At 39.8% G+C, this 17,239-nt stretch overlaps 1 protein-coding gene across 4 annotated transcripts in view; it reads right to left on the bottom strand.

Moving 5' to 3' along the window:
* ERG (ETS transcription factor ERG) overlaps positions 1-17,239 on the bottom strand; it is a 256,908-nt gene that overhangs the window by 122,530 nt on the left and 117,139 nt on the right. The gene's annotated exons all lie outside the window — the stretch shown is intronic.

Below are 17,239 nucleotides of genomic sequence, written 5' to 3' on the forward strand. Positions count from 1 at the left end.
TTGATACCTTATCAGAAGGTAATTTATCCTCTGACTCAGCGATTTCTAATCTAGAAATCCACCTTTTAGAAATATTCATGAAAAACAAAAACATAGGTGCCAGAATGTCCACTATAGCACTGTTTAGTAATAGTAAAAAATGAGAGTAAATTGAATACCTACAATCAGAGGCTGGATAAGTATACTACACAGTATCAAGAAGAATGAGATAGATAACTTCACTGCATAGAAGATGTTCAGGGTATAATAAGTTTAAACAAATTATCAGATGTATGTTAGTATAAGCAGAGAAAACATCCTGAAGCATAAACCTCAGTTTAGAGGTTGGGATCATGGGATAAATGCCTCTTTTAAAGTCAAACATTTGGGAAAAGTTGGGCTATAACAAATACATGTTACTTTTGTAAGCAGAAAAAAATTTTAATTCATATTCTAATATAGAAATATTAAAATGTCACAAAATTTAACTGTATTAATAAAAACAGGTAATAGGCTGCTAACTAGCCTTTATAGAATACATAAATAACACAAACACATATCAATAGATACAAAGAGTTAGAGATTTATTCATTTATCCAAGAAACATTTGAGCATCTATTTTATTAAGTATAATGTTAGTAAAATAAGAAGTGAGACTCATTAATAAAAGACTCTGAGAAAAAACAAAATTTTAGTTTAATCCCACAAGATTAGAGTGTGTTCAGATTGTAGGAAAAAAGTGGCAAAATCTTTTAGAAATAAGAAATTTTAAAAAAACTTGGGTAAAGAATTTGTTTCAACATGAAAGGAACAAAGAAACTGCAGTAAGATTATTCTGAGAAATGTGTCAAAATGAGGAAATATCTTAACATCTACAGACAGATATCTGTTGTTGATTCATTTGGGCAATGAGGATTCACAGGAAAAATTCAAAGGACACTAGACATAAAATGCTTCTGATTAGAACCTGTTTGCATAAAGAGATGGCTGTAACATCCCACAACCAGAAGGATCTGCAACTAAGATACGCAACTATGTATGGGGTGGGGTTTGGGGAGATAAAGCAGAAAAAAAAAAGAGATGGCTGCAGGGAGTATTTATATCTTAATTCTAACTTGAACTAGGTTTGCTACTGCACATAAAAAAGAAGAGTAAATATGAGATGGATTCGACAATAATATTACTGTTTCTGTGGTTAATCTCTCATGGGAAAGATGCAAAGGTATTAATCTTAAGAAGTTAGAAAAACTCAAAGAAAAAAAGGAAGAAAATGGGGCCAGCCCAGTGGTGTATTGGTTGAGTTCACGCACTCCACTTCAGCAGCCCACACTTCACCAGTTCAGCTCCCAGGTGCAGATGTGTGTGCACTGATTATCAAGTCATGTTATGACAGGCGTCCCACATATAAAATAGGGGGAGATGGGCACAGATGTTAGCTCAGGGCCAATCTTCCTCAAAAAAAAAACAGGAGGAAAGTAGCAAAGATAAAAACAAAATTATAAAATAGAGAATGGGCCCGGCCCCATGGCTGAGTGATTAAGTTCAAGCACTCCACTTTGGCAGCCAAGGGTTTCATCAGTTTGGATCCTGGGAGCAGACATGGCACGGCTCATCAAGCCATGCTGAGGCAGCATTCCACATGCCACAACTAGAAGGACCCACAACTAGAATATACAACTATGTACTGGGGGGCTTGCAGAGAAGAAGAAGAAGAAAAAGATTGGCAACAGATGTTAGCTCAGGTGCCAATCTTTAGGGGGAAAAATAAATAAATAAATAAAATAAAATAGAGAACGAGCATGCAGTGGAGAAGGCTAACAAAGACAAATCTGGTTCTTTGAAAAAATGAGTCATAAGCCCCTGATGCGTATACTTAAGAGAAAAAGAGAGAAGTTTAAAATAACTGAAGTCAAGAATGGAAAAGGGGCCATTACTACAGATCCTACAGACATTAGAAGAATTATGAGCACACTATAAACAATTTCCTATCAATAAATGTAAAAATTTAACTGAAGTAGATACAATCCTTGAAAAATATAATTTACCAAAACTGCCAAAGAAGAAACACAAAATCTAACCATAACTATTAAAGGCATTGATTAAATTATCTAAAGTCTTCTTAAAAGAAAACTCCAGAAAAATGAAGAAGGAAAATTCCAGGCCTAGATTGTTTCATCAGCAAATTCTAACTTACATTTAAAGAAGAATTTATGCCAGTCTTACACAACCTTTTCCAAATAATAGAAAAAGAGGAAAGCTTGATATCAAAATGTGACTAGGACATTATGAGAAAGGAAAATTACATGCTGCTCACACATAAATACCAATGCAAAAAAATCTGAACAAAATCCCAGAAAACCAAATCCAACAGCATATAAAACAGAATAATATATACTATGATCAAGTTGGGTTTATTCTAAGAAGGCAAGGTTATTTCAATTGATGTAAATTATCAAAGAAGAAAAATTATATGATAATCCCAAATAAAAGAGATAAAAGCATTTGATAAAATTCAATGTCAATTCATCATAAAAATTCTTAGTAAATTAGAAATAAAATGGAACTTTATCAATCTTATAAAGGGTGTCTACCAAACCCTACAGAAAACCACATACTTTAATGATGAAACACTGAAATCTAATCCTTTGAAGTTGGCAAAAAAGACCAAGAGGCTCATTGTCACCACGTCTGTCACAAATTGCACTGGAGGTCCTCGACAGTACCTAAGGCAAGAAAATGAAATAAAATACAAAAGAATTGGGAAAAAATAGATAAAACTTAAACTATGTGCAAATGATATGGTATTTTACATAGAAAATCCAAGAAAATTTAGAAATTAATCACTAGAATTAATGAATTTGGGAAATTTGCTAACTATAGCTCAATACAGAAAATTTAATTTTATTTATATACACCAGCATCAATAGGAAACAAAATTTTAAAATAACACTATTTTCCTTAGCATCAGAAATATCTTAAAATCGAGAATAAATTTAATATAAGACGTGCAGGACCTTTACACAGAAAACTACAAAATATTATTGAAAGAAGACCTAAATAAATGGATAGCTATACCATACTGAAAGACTTAACAGTGTAAAGATGTCTATTCTCTTCAAATTGATCAACAGATTCAATGTAGATCCAATCAACATGGCAACAAGATTTTTGTAGAACTTGGAAAATGGATTTTAAAATTTATATGGAAATGCTCAGGGTCAAAAATAGACAAGATGCTCTTACAGAAGAGGGAAATAGGACAACTTGTCCTACCAAAAATTATTATAAAGGCACAGTGATTAGGTCAGAGCGGTATTCACGAAGGTATAAACAAACAAAACAATGGAAAAGAAAAGAGACCCCAGAAACAGATTCACGCACATTTGGACGCACTTGATCTGTGACAAAGGCGACACGAAGAGCAGTTAGGAAAGGAAAGAATTCTGAGAAAACGGTGCTGAGGAATGGAATAGCCATATGGAAAAAAGAAACAACTAACTCACACCATCACAAAAATCAATTCCAAGTGAATTGTAGATACAAATGTGAGATGCAAAACAATAAAGTTTCTGGAACATAATAAGGAAGGATACCTTCATGACTTTGGGACGAAGAAAATTTTGTAAAAAAGGCACAAAAACAGTAACTATAAATTATAGGGAAAGAGTGATAAATTGAGCTACATTAAAAATAAGAAATTCTGTTCATCAAAAGTTACTCCTAAGAGAATAAAAAGGCAAGCCATGGAGTGAAAGATGATATTTTCTCACATCTAACCTACAATTCATGGCCAGAATATATAAAGAACCCCTATAAATCAATAAGAAGACACACACGATGCAGAGGAAAAACAGAAGAAAGTTGAAAAGGCATTCATAAAAGAAGTTAAAGTCACAATCAGATAACATAGCACATACTAAAATGAAGAAGACTGACAACACCTTATGGCAAAGCAGAGGAGCGACCAGACTTTTTACACACAGCTGGAGTTTGGAAAATATCTTCATTTATGAGTCAGGGTTCTTATAGGAAACAGCATATTCAAATAGGTAACTGAAGAGAGTTTAACGAAAGGACATGCAAAGATGAAGGCAGAATTTAGTAAAAACTAGAGGATGATGAAGTCCTGAGGGTTAGCAAGAACGGGAAGCCATTATGATCTTCAGGCTCAAAATGGCAAGGAAGAAATTGGTAACTAGCACCCAGAAAGAGATGCAGCTGTAGCTTTAACCACAGGAGAAGACTAACAACAGGAGCTGTGGCTTTCCCCAGAGGGAAAAAGCCACTGCCAACCCGTGGCCAAAGGGAGAAAGTTGGGGAAATAAACACCTGAACGCTCTCTCTCCTCCTGACTTCCCTCTGCTTTCCTTCTCTAGTTTCTCATTAGCTGAACTAACGGAAGTCAGAGGACCAGGGAACCCATCTGATGTAGTCCACAGTTGGCAAACTCCTGGGACAAGAAGCAGGGCAGAGAAGGATGGAGAGTGGGTTGGAGAAGTGGATGGAGAAAATCCAGCACATCTACATCATTAAAGACTTTACAATTCCACTATTTACTATACAGACAATGAAATGTATGCATATGTGCACCAAAAAACACATACAGGAAGGCTCACAGCAGCATTTTCTGTTACAGCTAGATGCCAAAATGCCCTTCAGCAGGAGAATGAGTCAATAAAGCGTGGCACATTTACACAATGGATACTCTACAGCAATGAAAATGAAGAAACTACCATTACACACAACAGTATGGCTGACTCTCACAAACGTTACGGAGAGTGAGCACACCCCAACACAAAGGAATACACTGGAGGATTACACTTGTATAAAAATCTAAAAAAGAGGCAAAGCTAAGCTACAGAGACTAGCTATGCACACTTAGAAAACTGCGAAGAACAGTAAAGAAGCAATGATGGAAAAATGAAGATAAAATTCACCTTTAGAGTGAGGAAGGGGGGAGTAAGGATAGGGAGGGGCACAAATGCGGCTGTTCCCTCTATTATAATTAACGATGGTGTACAGTTTCTTTCCTCTATGTGTTATGCTTCAAAATAAAAACATCAATAAAAAGGTGTGCATAACCATGAGATACTAGACGTTAAGAATGCATCCTCTTGTTCTGTCAGGTAAACACTGTCACTGGTACATGAGTAAGATGTAAATTAGGATGAGACCCTGAGCTGGAGAAAGGAGCAGTTGAGAAGCACTGTCCATCCCATTAGCTTCCGAATAAGGGAAACCCAGATCAGGTCATAGAAAGGATTTTGTGTAAAATACCTTTTGCATATCCACCCCTCAAAAAAAACACAAAAAAACAAAAAAAGAAAGAGAGAGAAATGTCCAAGGCTACATTTTCTCCTCAAGTCAGCAGATCAAAACTTTTCCCCTGAGGGGTGCTTTCGAGGGCAGCCAGATGCAACGTGGGATCTGGCAGTGGAGAAGGGCTAACGTTGCCTTGCAGCAGTGCAACAATTCCACCTTTTCCAGGTGGGAGGACGTGGAGGGCAGTATTATGAAGCATCACAAATACATCTCATGACCCTCACACTCCTCGATGAGGGTCATCTCCTCAGGGAGGGCTCAGGAACGGGAAGGGGTGGACCTCACTGATGAGTGGCCCTCACTGAGGAGGCAGCATGAGGTTAAAACCTACACAAGAAATAGGAGCCATTTACAGATGCAGAGAAGCATCCCTCCAGGGGAGGGACCAGCTAGTCCAAGATTCCTGAGCCAGACAGAAGCTTGGCACATCAGAGAAGCAGACGGAACACTGGGCACCATGAGCCAGAGCCGAGTAAGTTCATCTGGTGTCCGCGAGGTGGGCAAGAGCCAGATCGCATTAAGAAGTTTGGACTTACCCCCAATATGGTTGGAAGTCACCGGGGCTGGAGCTTAAATAGAGATTGTATGATGGGACTGACATGTTCTCAAGGCTCTCCAGCTGGTGCATAAAGGAAAGGTTTGTCAACATGCACAAAGGGAAACTGGGAGAACCCAGTTAAGATGCTATTGCATCCACGCAGGTGAGGGATGAGGGGCAAGGCGCTACTGCAGGAAGAGTTGACAGGAGTGGGTGATACACTGGAGGTGGAGCCTAAAGAAAAGAGAATCAGAGATGATTTGTGGTCTCTGGTGGTTGTTTTGTTTTATTGTACGGCCTTAGCAAGTGGGAAGACAGTGTTTCCACTTTACAGAGATGAGGGAGACTTTGAGAATACAAGTTTGGGGAGGACACATCATGATTTTATTTAAAGGTGCTCATAGATATGCATGTTGAGATATCAATTAGAAGACGGTTGGAAACAGCCAGCCCTGCTGGTCTAATGGCTAAGATTCAGGGCTCTCACTGCTGCAGCCCGGATTGGTTTCCCGGTTAGAGAACCACATCACTAACTGTCAGTTATCATACTGTGGTGACTGCATGTTGCTGTGATGCTGAGAACTATGTCACAGGTACATCCAATACCAGCAGGGTCCCCCATGTGGACAGGTTTCAGTGGAGCTTCCAGACTAAGACAGACTAGAAAGAAGGACCGGGCCACACACTTCCAACAAATTGGCCATGAAAACCCTGTGAATAGCAGCAGCGCATTGTCTGATAGAGCACCGGAAGGGGAGAGGATGACGCAAAAAGACTGGGCAGGGCTCCACTCTGCTTTAGTCAGGGTCACTAGGAGTCAGAATCGACTCAATGGCACTAACAACAAATAAACAGGGAGGTAAGATTGGGAATCATTCAAATATGAGTGGTTTTTAAGCCATGCAATTGGATCACATTTTTCAGTGGGGAGAGGTGAGTGTAGATAACACAGAAAAGGTGATTAAAGCTGAGCCTTGAGACTGTCCATCACTGAGAAGCTGAGCAGACAAAGAAGAGCCAGCCCGTGATGCAGCGTAGTGCAGGAGGATTTCCATGCGGTGTTGAGTGCCCATCGGAGATTTGTGGTCACAAATTTAGAGTGAGACCAGCCAGCTCAGTTCTGCTTGTTTTCTCAGGCAACTGTCAGCAGCTCAAAGTGCAGCTACTATACGTGGAGCCAAGCCCTGAGCCAATCATCACAAAACCTCACCAGGTATGTCTATTATTAGCTGAATTTTATAGCTGAAGGATCGGAGGCACAGAGAAGTTAAATAACTTGCCCACAGTCACAGCAAGTTGAGATAACAATTAGGAAACAGATGTAAACAGACAAATAAGAATGGGAATCCTCAACTTTGAAGCAAAGTCTTTCTAACTGCATATTTGACATCCTTAAACTCTATTATCATGCTCCCCGCAAAGGAAAGAAAAAGTCCTCTAGGACCAAAGAAGCTCATAGAAAGGAAACTTACAAAAAAGAGACAAAAAATGGGACTTAAACAAGAACAATATTCAGGGGTACTGGGAAAGGAACCCTCCATATAAATACGATAGGTTCACCACAGGGTGGTGAATACAGTGAGAGAGGAAAACCATACAAACCAAGCTCATTGAACTTGTTTGCAAGAAACCAGAATTCAGATTTTGAATTTTTGAAACTAAAATAAAATAATAAACAACTTAAGAAATGTTTTAGGAATTTGCAGCCCAAATTAGACACAACAACGAGAAAGCTGCTCTGAACAGGCCAGAGTCAGAGCATTTGGACTTCCAAGTGAATGGACCTAACTTGGCAATTATGAGCATCCTAAGTTTGATCAGATAAGCATTAAAAGGGCTCCGGGGATACAATAACAGATCCAGACACCCTTATTTGTGGCATTCTTTGTCAAGTATTTGCAATTTGTGGCTTGAATATTTAAAAATGTGATGTGAATACAATTCAGATATCTCTGGGTAAATTTGATAATTAGTCCTCTCATCAGCCAAATTTTCAGTATGAAGGGTTATAATTTGTGTTTTAAACAATAACTACAAATAGTACCATATGAAAATGGAGAGCTTTCTCCTACAGAAAGAATTGCTTAAATCTAAACCTGGAGTAGCATTAATAATTTTTCATAATATGTGGTCCCCTCTCTATGAATAAGCTGTAAAAAAAAAAAAGTTTGCTTTTAAGAAGTGGTATAAGTGTGACCTGTTTCATACATAAATTTTGGCAAAACATAGTTAATTAAATTAAAGGTATGAAATAAGATTTGCACTTTTTCTCAAATGTAAGGAAAGATTTACTTCTGAAGTAATAGTCTTTACAAAATATGCATTTTTGGTTTCCTTTTTCTTATTGCATCTATAAATTTATTAATAAAAGGTTTTGTTTTGATTTACTAACATTTAAAAAGATGGATTATACTAGTATTGCAAGAAGAAGATATTATAAATTAAAAATCCATACATGAACTGTATTCTCTTATTTGCAGTATGATAAATGATGGTGTAAAGTTACAATCAATAAAAGCTAGTTGAAAGTTATAAATCGGATTTGGCCATAACTGCTCCACTAGCAATGTTAAAACCCTCCAACCATTTTTAGTTATCAGTTTACAGTGCAGATCAAGCATATCAAAATATTTAATTTTAATCAAGCAATTGCCTGTATGTGGCTTCATATTACAATGCGAAAGTTCGATGAAATATTTCCAAAGTATTTACCAAAATTCAGTACAGGTCCTGTCTCATAAATCAGTTTCAGACTAGACAAAAGGAATAAGCAAATTCTTATTTATTTCAGCGCTTTCCAAGCCAATCTCAAAGACAGAGCCATTATTCTCATGTGAATTTTAAGGAGAAATCTGAGCAATCTTGCTCTGACAATCTGTTTAGATACAATATGATGGAAATAAAATGACAAGAAGATAGTATAAACTCTATTAAGCTATTTCTCTTGGACATAAAATACGTTTTGGGAAGAAGCGAGTTGTTCCATATGAGCTAGGGCAGTTATTTCTTACGTGGGAGCAACTTTGGCTGTGCAAAACGGTTTATCAAAGGAGGCTTTGTGTCCGAATGAGACCAGTTTTCCACTCAAAATCATTTCATTAAATGCCATTAGATCACACACTTCCAGGTTCCCTCTCTGAAATATGGCCGATAGTCCTTCAAAAACACACATAGGTGGCAGGGCGGGCATGCTAAAAATAACGTGGGTTAATGTTTCTGTCCTGTCCATGTTTTCTAAGGAGCTCCTGCCTGAGCAGCCGATATTTTTAAACAAGCTATCAGATAGTTGTCTATCGCCGATAAATAATCCATTACATTGTCCCTACACCTCTATACAGAATCCAGAGCAGTGTTATTGTGGATATATCTTATACAGCACCAACTCTATTTATAATAAACATTCCAGTGAGAAGCTGTTACATCTCCCCCAAAATACTCAGAAACAAATTTTGTAAGAAAACACCTTCTCTTTTCTATTTCTTCTAAAGAGGGGTGTTGGTTATTATAATAATGACATACCATTGCTAATTTATCACATGCCAGGAATCACAGGAAACCCTTTACGCACATTAATCACCTGAATTCATTCTTACCATAATCCTATGAATTACGTGCTATCCTCCCCATTTTACAGATAAAGAAACTGAGGTTTAGACAGGCTAGATCCTTTACTCGAGGCCAGAAAGGAAGAGGCAGGACCAGAGTTACAACAAAGATCTCTCTGACCACGAAACCGGTAGTCGTCCTGAACCGCTTCTCTGAGCTTCCAGCCCTGGTTAACGTTCCGTGGTCTGATTCTCTGTCCATTCAGCATTGTAATTCTCAATAAAATCTCAGTTACCCATGTGGAATACTCATCTACATCTAGCCCAATTTGCTACTGGATTTCAACGTTATTTCATATGAAAACAATAACAGAAAGGGCCTGGATCTGGTTTCAAAAACATAATTTGAGAGGAATTCACTCTGAAAGCTCCAGTGATCTCCAACCAGTGCCCTGGAAGAGCTTCTCAGGTGCCTCGACTCTCCTCTGGATGCCTCCATCCATCTAAAAATACATGTCTGGCTCCTCCTGCTCATAAACAGAAAGAGAGCGTTCCAGCATCCAAACGCGCCAGGCTGCGCTTTTAAGAGGGACTTTGTTTTCGTAGGTGTGCAAGGATTTGGAATCAAAGTAGAAGAATTATTAAAATTAATCCAATTTTCTTTCATTTATTTTGTTAGTTCATACCTCTAAAAGATATATTTTGGAAGGTACCGTTCAACCCGACCATTTACAAATCAAAGCTTTCTTTGGAATCCCGGAGACCTAACCCAAGCTAGACAGTGACACGCTGCCAGCTCCTGAGCCCTCCCCACTGGAAGGAATATGGAATGCACTATTTGACTTGTGCTCACATTTAATTACAGTGTCAAAAATCTAACTGAAATGGCTTTAATCGAATGCCAAAACTATGAGTCTTTCTGGCTTGAATTTCCATAAACAGAGAATAAATTCAAATATGTCACAAAGTGGCAGCAACTCCTTGACCAGCGGACGAGGAAGAGTTGTGCAACCACTGCTCGCTGGGAAGAAGGTCACCGTCTTCATATGCACGACTCTTTGCCGATCGTTTCAAACGGTGAAGCCACAGAAGTGGCACAAAGCTAAATAAGTTACATGCACTGAAACCCCTCACCTCAGCCATCCAAACTGGCAGAGCCTGAACAAGCGGCTGCTGGCTTTCCCTGCTCCATTTTGGAGCATTTTTAGAAACATCATTGCATGTTTAAAATATAATAAGCGAAAGGATCTTTGACAACAAAATATTCTGTTATTAGAAACTCCAAAATACAGGAAAGGTGATAAGAAGTTAGGTTTTCTTTCGTCAGGTAGAGAATACAGGAACCGCCTGGCTGCAGAAGTCCCCAAAAGCAAGGGCTTCCCCAGAGCCGGAAACAGCGTCCTTTATTTTGGAGACATGAAAACGTCTGTAAGGAGAGATCTCTCAGTTCAACCCGAGCACTTCTGAAAATAACATCTGAAATGCTCCTGGACGAGGATTCTCCAGCCTCCTTTGTTTGAAATTCTTCCTAAAGAAAATACAGAATCAGAGGCCGGCCCCGCAGCCGAGCGGTTAAGTTCATGCACTCCACTTTGGCGGCCTCGGGTTCACTGGTTCGGATCCTGGGTGCGGACCTAGCACTGCTCATCAGGCCACGCTGCGGCAGCATCCCACATAGAAGAACTAGAACAACTTACAACTAGGATATACAACTATGTACTGGGGCTTTGGGGGCAAAAAAAAAGAGAGGAAGACTGGCAACAGATGTTAGCTCAGGGCCAATCTTCCTCCCCCAAAAAAGCATACCTTAAAAATAAAAAGAAAGAAAATATAGAGTCAGTGAAAACACAAAAGCTCATGTCAATTCCAAACAATGAGAGCGACACTCACAAATTAAGACTCCATCATAGAAGGTGTGCACGCTTCTTTAGACATTAAGATACTTCTTTAGACGCTATTGGAAGGAGTGGAGGTTGATGCAGAATTAAATAGCATTTGCAATTACAGAAAGAGATCAGAAAATTAATTTTAAAACTAAAGGGAAATTTATTTCAGCTACTCCAAGGAAATGAGTGAAGACAACCTCAGGGTATTCTCAAGACCCATCTCTGCTGGTGTGACGTGGAGACCGTGGGCAGTGGAGGTGACACCACTCTCATCTCCTTCCTGGCACCTTCCATCACGCCTCCTCTGGCATTAGTCCTCTCTCCGGTCCCTGCCCATGTTCTCTGTGAAAGGCCACATTCACGCCCACGGCTTTTCCTGCCCCTAATGACTGACGCCCTTCCACAACTGCCCGAGCTCTGACCCGCCTCCGGATTCGGATCTGTACATCCTGATGCCTGCCAGGCGTCTCAACTAGATGAACACTAGCACTTCAACGAAACATGACCCAAAGCGAGCGAAAAGCTCTCCCAACCACTTTGCTGCCAATGCTCCTTCCCGTCTCCCAGCTACCAAGCCAAGACACAAGGAGCCGGGTGTGAGCCATCTCCCTACCTCACCCCTACCATCCAACCTGCCCCCAGGATCCTGCTGACCTTCCCTCCGAAATGTTATTTAACTGACTTTAGCTATGTCGGCTCTTCATGGGGGAGGAGAGGCACATTTATATCTGTGGGAAGACCGATCTCTTTACCTCTCCCTCAGCGTACTAGAATTGGCAAAAGAGAGGAAGATGACAGGCCTGAAGGCTCAGATCAGGCGATCACTCCCTGGGGTGAGGAGTGAGCTCCTTGCGTTGAGAGGTATGGGTGTGTGATATGGAAAGTAGACTGGAAGCCAAATGAGCCAGAAAGGGGTCTGAGCAAAACGTTGAGCTTGTTTCTCCTTCAGGCACTGAGAGTAACAGTGAAACATTAAGAATCCTTTTATTTATTTTTTTAACCCAATACTGTTTTGACTGTTGGTGGGGAATGGTAACTCCAGAGTTGGGGCATGAATTCAGAGACATGTGGAGTTGTAAAGTGGGTCCTGAAGAAGAGAGGGACTACGAAATAGGAGGATGTGGTCGGCTACACACACAGATGCTGCACGTGAGAGAAGTGGTGGGGACACTCGAGGAAAGAGGATGCTCTCGCCTCTGGGGTGTGGCTGAAGGACTGGCAAAGAATATCGAGGAGAGAAAAACAATCCACGGATGGACCAAACTCCTGGGAGGCCGGAACCCAGAGCTAGAGATGACTAGGAAAAAAATGTAAGTTGCACTCTACACCTCTCTCTCTCTTCTACCTGATATCAGTCCATTTCTAGAATTTTATATGAGATAAATTAGATGTATCTACTATAGTATCAATCACAGTGCTGACTGTGAAAATGTAACTACTTAAAAGAGTCAAAGGAGAACTGTTAAGACTGTGCTAGAGTTTATACCATGTCATAGGGGACGATGCCATGACAGGAGAAGATACTCATGAGTATGTTGATAAACAAATAGAGCAATCAATAAAACTCTAAGCAAAATATTTTTAATTTTAGTAACAAATTATTTTCATCTTCATTTTTAAAAGTTTATATTTATATATAAATATAGATAATTAAGTTAAATTAATTATACAGTGACTAGAAGACTAATACCTAAAAATATCAATGGATGTTATTTCTGAGTGATGGGGCTAAGGCGGGTTTCTATTGTTCTTTTTACTAACTGTCTTTAAAATGTCTACCATGATTGATTTTATAATAAAAACTTTACTTTTTAAAAAAAGAATAAAAAGTACAGGTATACAAATATTATTAGGACATATGAAAGCACAAAATCAAGCAGCAAAAATATTATATTAAGGGGCCGACCCGGTGGCATAGTGGTTAACTTTGTGTGCTCTGCTTCAGCAGTCCAGGGTTCACCAGTTTAGATCTTGGGTGCGGACCTAGCACTGCTCATCAAGCCATGCTGCGGCAGCATCCTACACAGAGTAGAGGAAGATTGGCACAGATGTTAGCTCAGTGACAGTCTTCCTCAAGCAAAAAGAAAAGATTGGCAACAGATGTTAGCTCAGGGCCAATCTTCCTCACCAAAAAAAAAGAACGTGAAAATTATGTTAAGAATTCTGCCCCAGCAAAGCCATAGCAAGTGAGGAAAATCCTAGTTCTGAACATCTTATTAGACAAAGTAATGAGGGAAACACAATGACTTACAGAATTTTCGCCATCTATTAGAAGTCTACCAATTTATAAGAAGAAAGTCAATTTATCTACATCCTCAGATCCAAGAGAAATTTTGCATGAGGGGCACTGAGCAAAAAATGAGAGTAGTCCTGGAGAGGACCTCTCTGAAATGGCCACAGGCACGACAAACATGGTCTGTCCCATGAGCCCTTGGTGAAATTCAAGGGCGTAACATTAGATGGAAGTTGTGAGGAGAAAATTCCACCTGGACTGGGGACAAGAACGTGAAAGATTCCTGGAAGGTCAGAGCTACTCAAAGTATGGTCTCCACAAATGGATAAAGAAGATGTGGTGTATATACACATGGAATACTCCTCAGCCATCAGAAATGATGAAATCCAGCCATTTGTGACAACATGGATGGACCTTGAGGGTATTATGCTGAGTGAAATAAGCCAGAGGGAGAAAGTCAAATACCACATGATCTCACTCATAAGCAGAAGATAAAAACAACGACAAACACACACATAGAGACAGAGATTGGACTGCTGGTCACCAGAGGGGAAGCTGGGAAGGAGGAGGGTGGGGTTATTAGGCACACGTGTGGTGATGGATGGTGATAAGTCTTTGGGTGGTGGACATGATGTAATCGACACAGAAATCGAAATATATTATGATGTACACCTGAAAAACAAAGTGTGGTCTCCAGGCAAGCATCAGCATCCCTGGGGGGCCTGTTGGAAATGAAAGGCATGGCCCCCTCCTCCTCAGACCTCCTGAATCACAATTCCCAGTAGGCCAGGAAGCGGTGCTTTAACACGCCCTCCAGTTTGAAAACCCTTGTGGTAGACAACTTCCTGCTTGCTTAGCACACAGATAACGCTCTGCGAACGTTGAGGAATGACTGGTTAAATAACCCCTAATCACTCCTAGAATATCCATTTCCCAGCCGGGATGTTGGCAGCAGCTGATGACAAACAGGACTGTGGTCACAATGAGGGTCTGACGAGGACGCCTTGTTTGTAGTTGACTGAAGGGCGGCCCACAGTGTTTTCTGCTTCTGCTCCTCATTAACGGAGCCCCACCCCCACCTCTCTTAGAGGGAAGCCAAAGAAAGAGGTGGAACTTTCCTCAGAGAGCAAGATCTGTTAAAGACCACAGGGTGACTCAAGATTGTAGGAATGACCTTGCCCAAGAAAAGTGTTGAGGTCAGAGGTTACTAAACAACTCCCCTGCTAAAACCTTAATGTGATAGCAATAACGTGTGTGATTTCGTAGAAGTGTCTTCAATGTGCCCATGCGTTAGGCACAATGTGGATCTCCAGATAATTAAGGGACTTCACTTCCACTATGGCAGTGTACTACTTTCCTAGGGCCGCCATAACAAAGTACTGGCCAGCTTCAACAACAGAAATGTCTTGTCTCACGGTCTGGAGGCCAGAAGTCCAAGATCAAGGCATGGGCAGGGCTGGTTCCTTCTGATGGTGATGAGGTAGAATCTGTTTTGTGCTGTCTCCCATCTACTGTGGGTTGCTGGCAATCTTTGGGTTCCTTGGCTTGCAGAAGCATCACCCCAATCTCCGCCTTCATCTTCACATGGTGTTCTCAGTGTGTGTGTGTGTGTGTGTGTGTGTGTGTGTGTGTGTGTGTGTGCATCTGTCTCCAAACTTCCCCCTTGATAAGGACACCCGTCATATTGAATTAGGGCTCACCTTACTCCAGTATGACCTCATCTTAATTAACTAATTACATCTGCAATGACCCTATTTCTAAATAAAGTCACATGCTGATGTACTGAGGGCTACAACTTCAACCTATGAATTTTGAGAGGACACAATTCAACCCACAACAGGCTGTTTAGTATTATGTACTTGGAGGCTACAGCACACTTTACAAAAAAGACTGTCTATTGAGTTTAGTGTAATTAACACTGAAATATTTTTACTAACAAGATTTAGCTAAAATATTTAGATTCACTTAGAGTATCATGATATTAGCACTAATAATAGAATGGTCTTTTAATTATAAAAAGACAGTATGTCTGCATTCCAATAATTCATAGGAAATTTTTCAGGCATAAAGGAAATAAGAAAATTATTGTTAACCATTTGAGTTGTATTCTTTCAGATGTTTTTCTAAGTATATTATATCTTTCTAAATAGCCATGTGTCACATTTTTTGGGCAAAAATAATGGGGTTTTTGATGTATATCATTTTTAAATTGGCTTTGCTTTTTTCACTAATTATGTTATGGGTGTCTTTCCAGGTGAATACATATAACTCTGGGTTATTCATTTAACGGCTGCCTAGGACTCCCTCGTAGGCTGGGTCAGAGGTTAGTCCTTACTGGTTTTCTTCAACATGTCAGGCCCCTACCTCTGCGCCTCTCTCCTTGTGTTTTCTGCCCAGAATGTCTCTTCCTCCATTCATCCATATGTCTTGTTCCCTCATCTTCTTCATCTTTGCTCAAATGTCACTTCCCTGAAGGCTTGCTGACCATCAAGGATGACACACTCCAGTGCCCTCTTTCCAGTATCCCTGTTCTTGTCTGCTGGAGTCTTCTCCATCTCATTTCTCATTTCCTACATATTTTACTCCATTACTTTGCTCCTTGTCTCCCCCACCAGAATGAAGGCTCTCAGAGGGCGGGGATTTCCTCCTTTTGGCTCACAGCTTTAACCCTGCGTCAAGAACACTGCTCAGCACACAGCACGTGCTCAATGAAAATTGCTGAAGGACTGACCCACCTGCTTATTAGTAGAAAATTAGGTCACTTCCTATATTCCAAGATTAAGAACAAAGTTCTTTTGAAAACTGTCCAATTATTTACTTAGGAACAAATCCTAGAAATTGTATTAAGTCAAAGGACACGAATGTTTTAAAAGTTTCTAATTAATGGTGCCAAGTTTGTGCCTCACACAGTACATCAAGCTTTCAATTTATAGATTGTTTTCAGATATAAACCACATTTGAATCATTCCAGTAATCTAAATAGTTAATGGAATAATAATTCATCCTAAAACTGATCCATTCCTGAGGCTAGACACTTTAATCTGAAGTTCACTGAGGAGAAATCAAACGTTGAGTTGTGATCCAGCAGATGAATGGACTTGAAATTCAGTTCTCAGAAGCAAACTTTTTTAATGGCATGTTTCCAATCCATCCTATGGGGATGATTTCCAAGGAGTTAAGTTAAGCACTTTTTCCAAGATTTGGGGCTAACCAATTACAATACGGTTTAAAAATTCTGAACTGAAAAAAAATCTTTCCTGGGGTCTTTCTTGGGCTTCATACAATTATTCGCATGGCACATGAACAGAGGCACGAATAGGTCACAATTAGAATCCACTGGTGAGGGGGCCTTTGTTTATCCTCTGCTATAGACAAACAATGTCTGTGGCTGGCATCTGGATCTCAGTTCGGGGATTAGCACTAAAATCTTTAGTTGCTCAAGTGTGTGTTTCTTTGTTTAGGAAATAAGCCATTTGTAGGGAGTTACTAAAAAATTCATTATGCTTCAAATTTTTAGTGAATTTCTTAATAACCTTTTTTACTATTTATTTTATTTGTCTGTTTATTACTACAGCCATGAGCTGCATAATGATATTTCAGTCAATGACAGACTGCATAGATGATGGTGGTCCCAGAGGATTCGTGCCATATAGCCTAGGTGTGTGGTAGGCTACACCATTTAGGTCTGTCTAAGTGCTGCAGAGGACAAAGAAATTTTTCTCTACCCTTCTAGTTT

The sequence above is a fragment of the Equus asinus genome, chromosome 18 (assembly GCF_041296235.1).
Source record: "Equus asinus isolate D_3611 breed Donkey chromosome 18, EquAss-T2T_v2, whole genome shotgun sequence".
NCBI classification, from domain to species: Eukaryota; Metazoa; Chordata; class Mammalia; order Perissodactyla; family Equidae; genus Equus; species Equus asinus.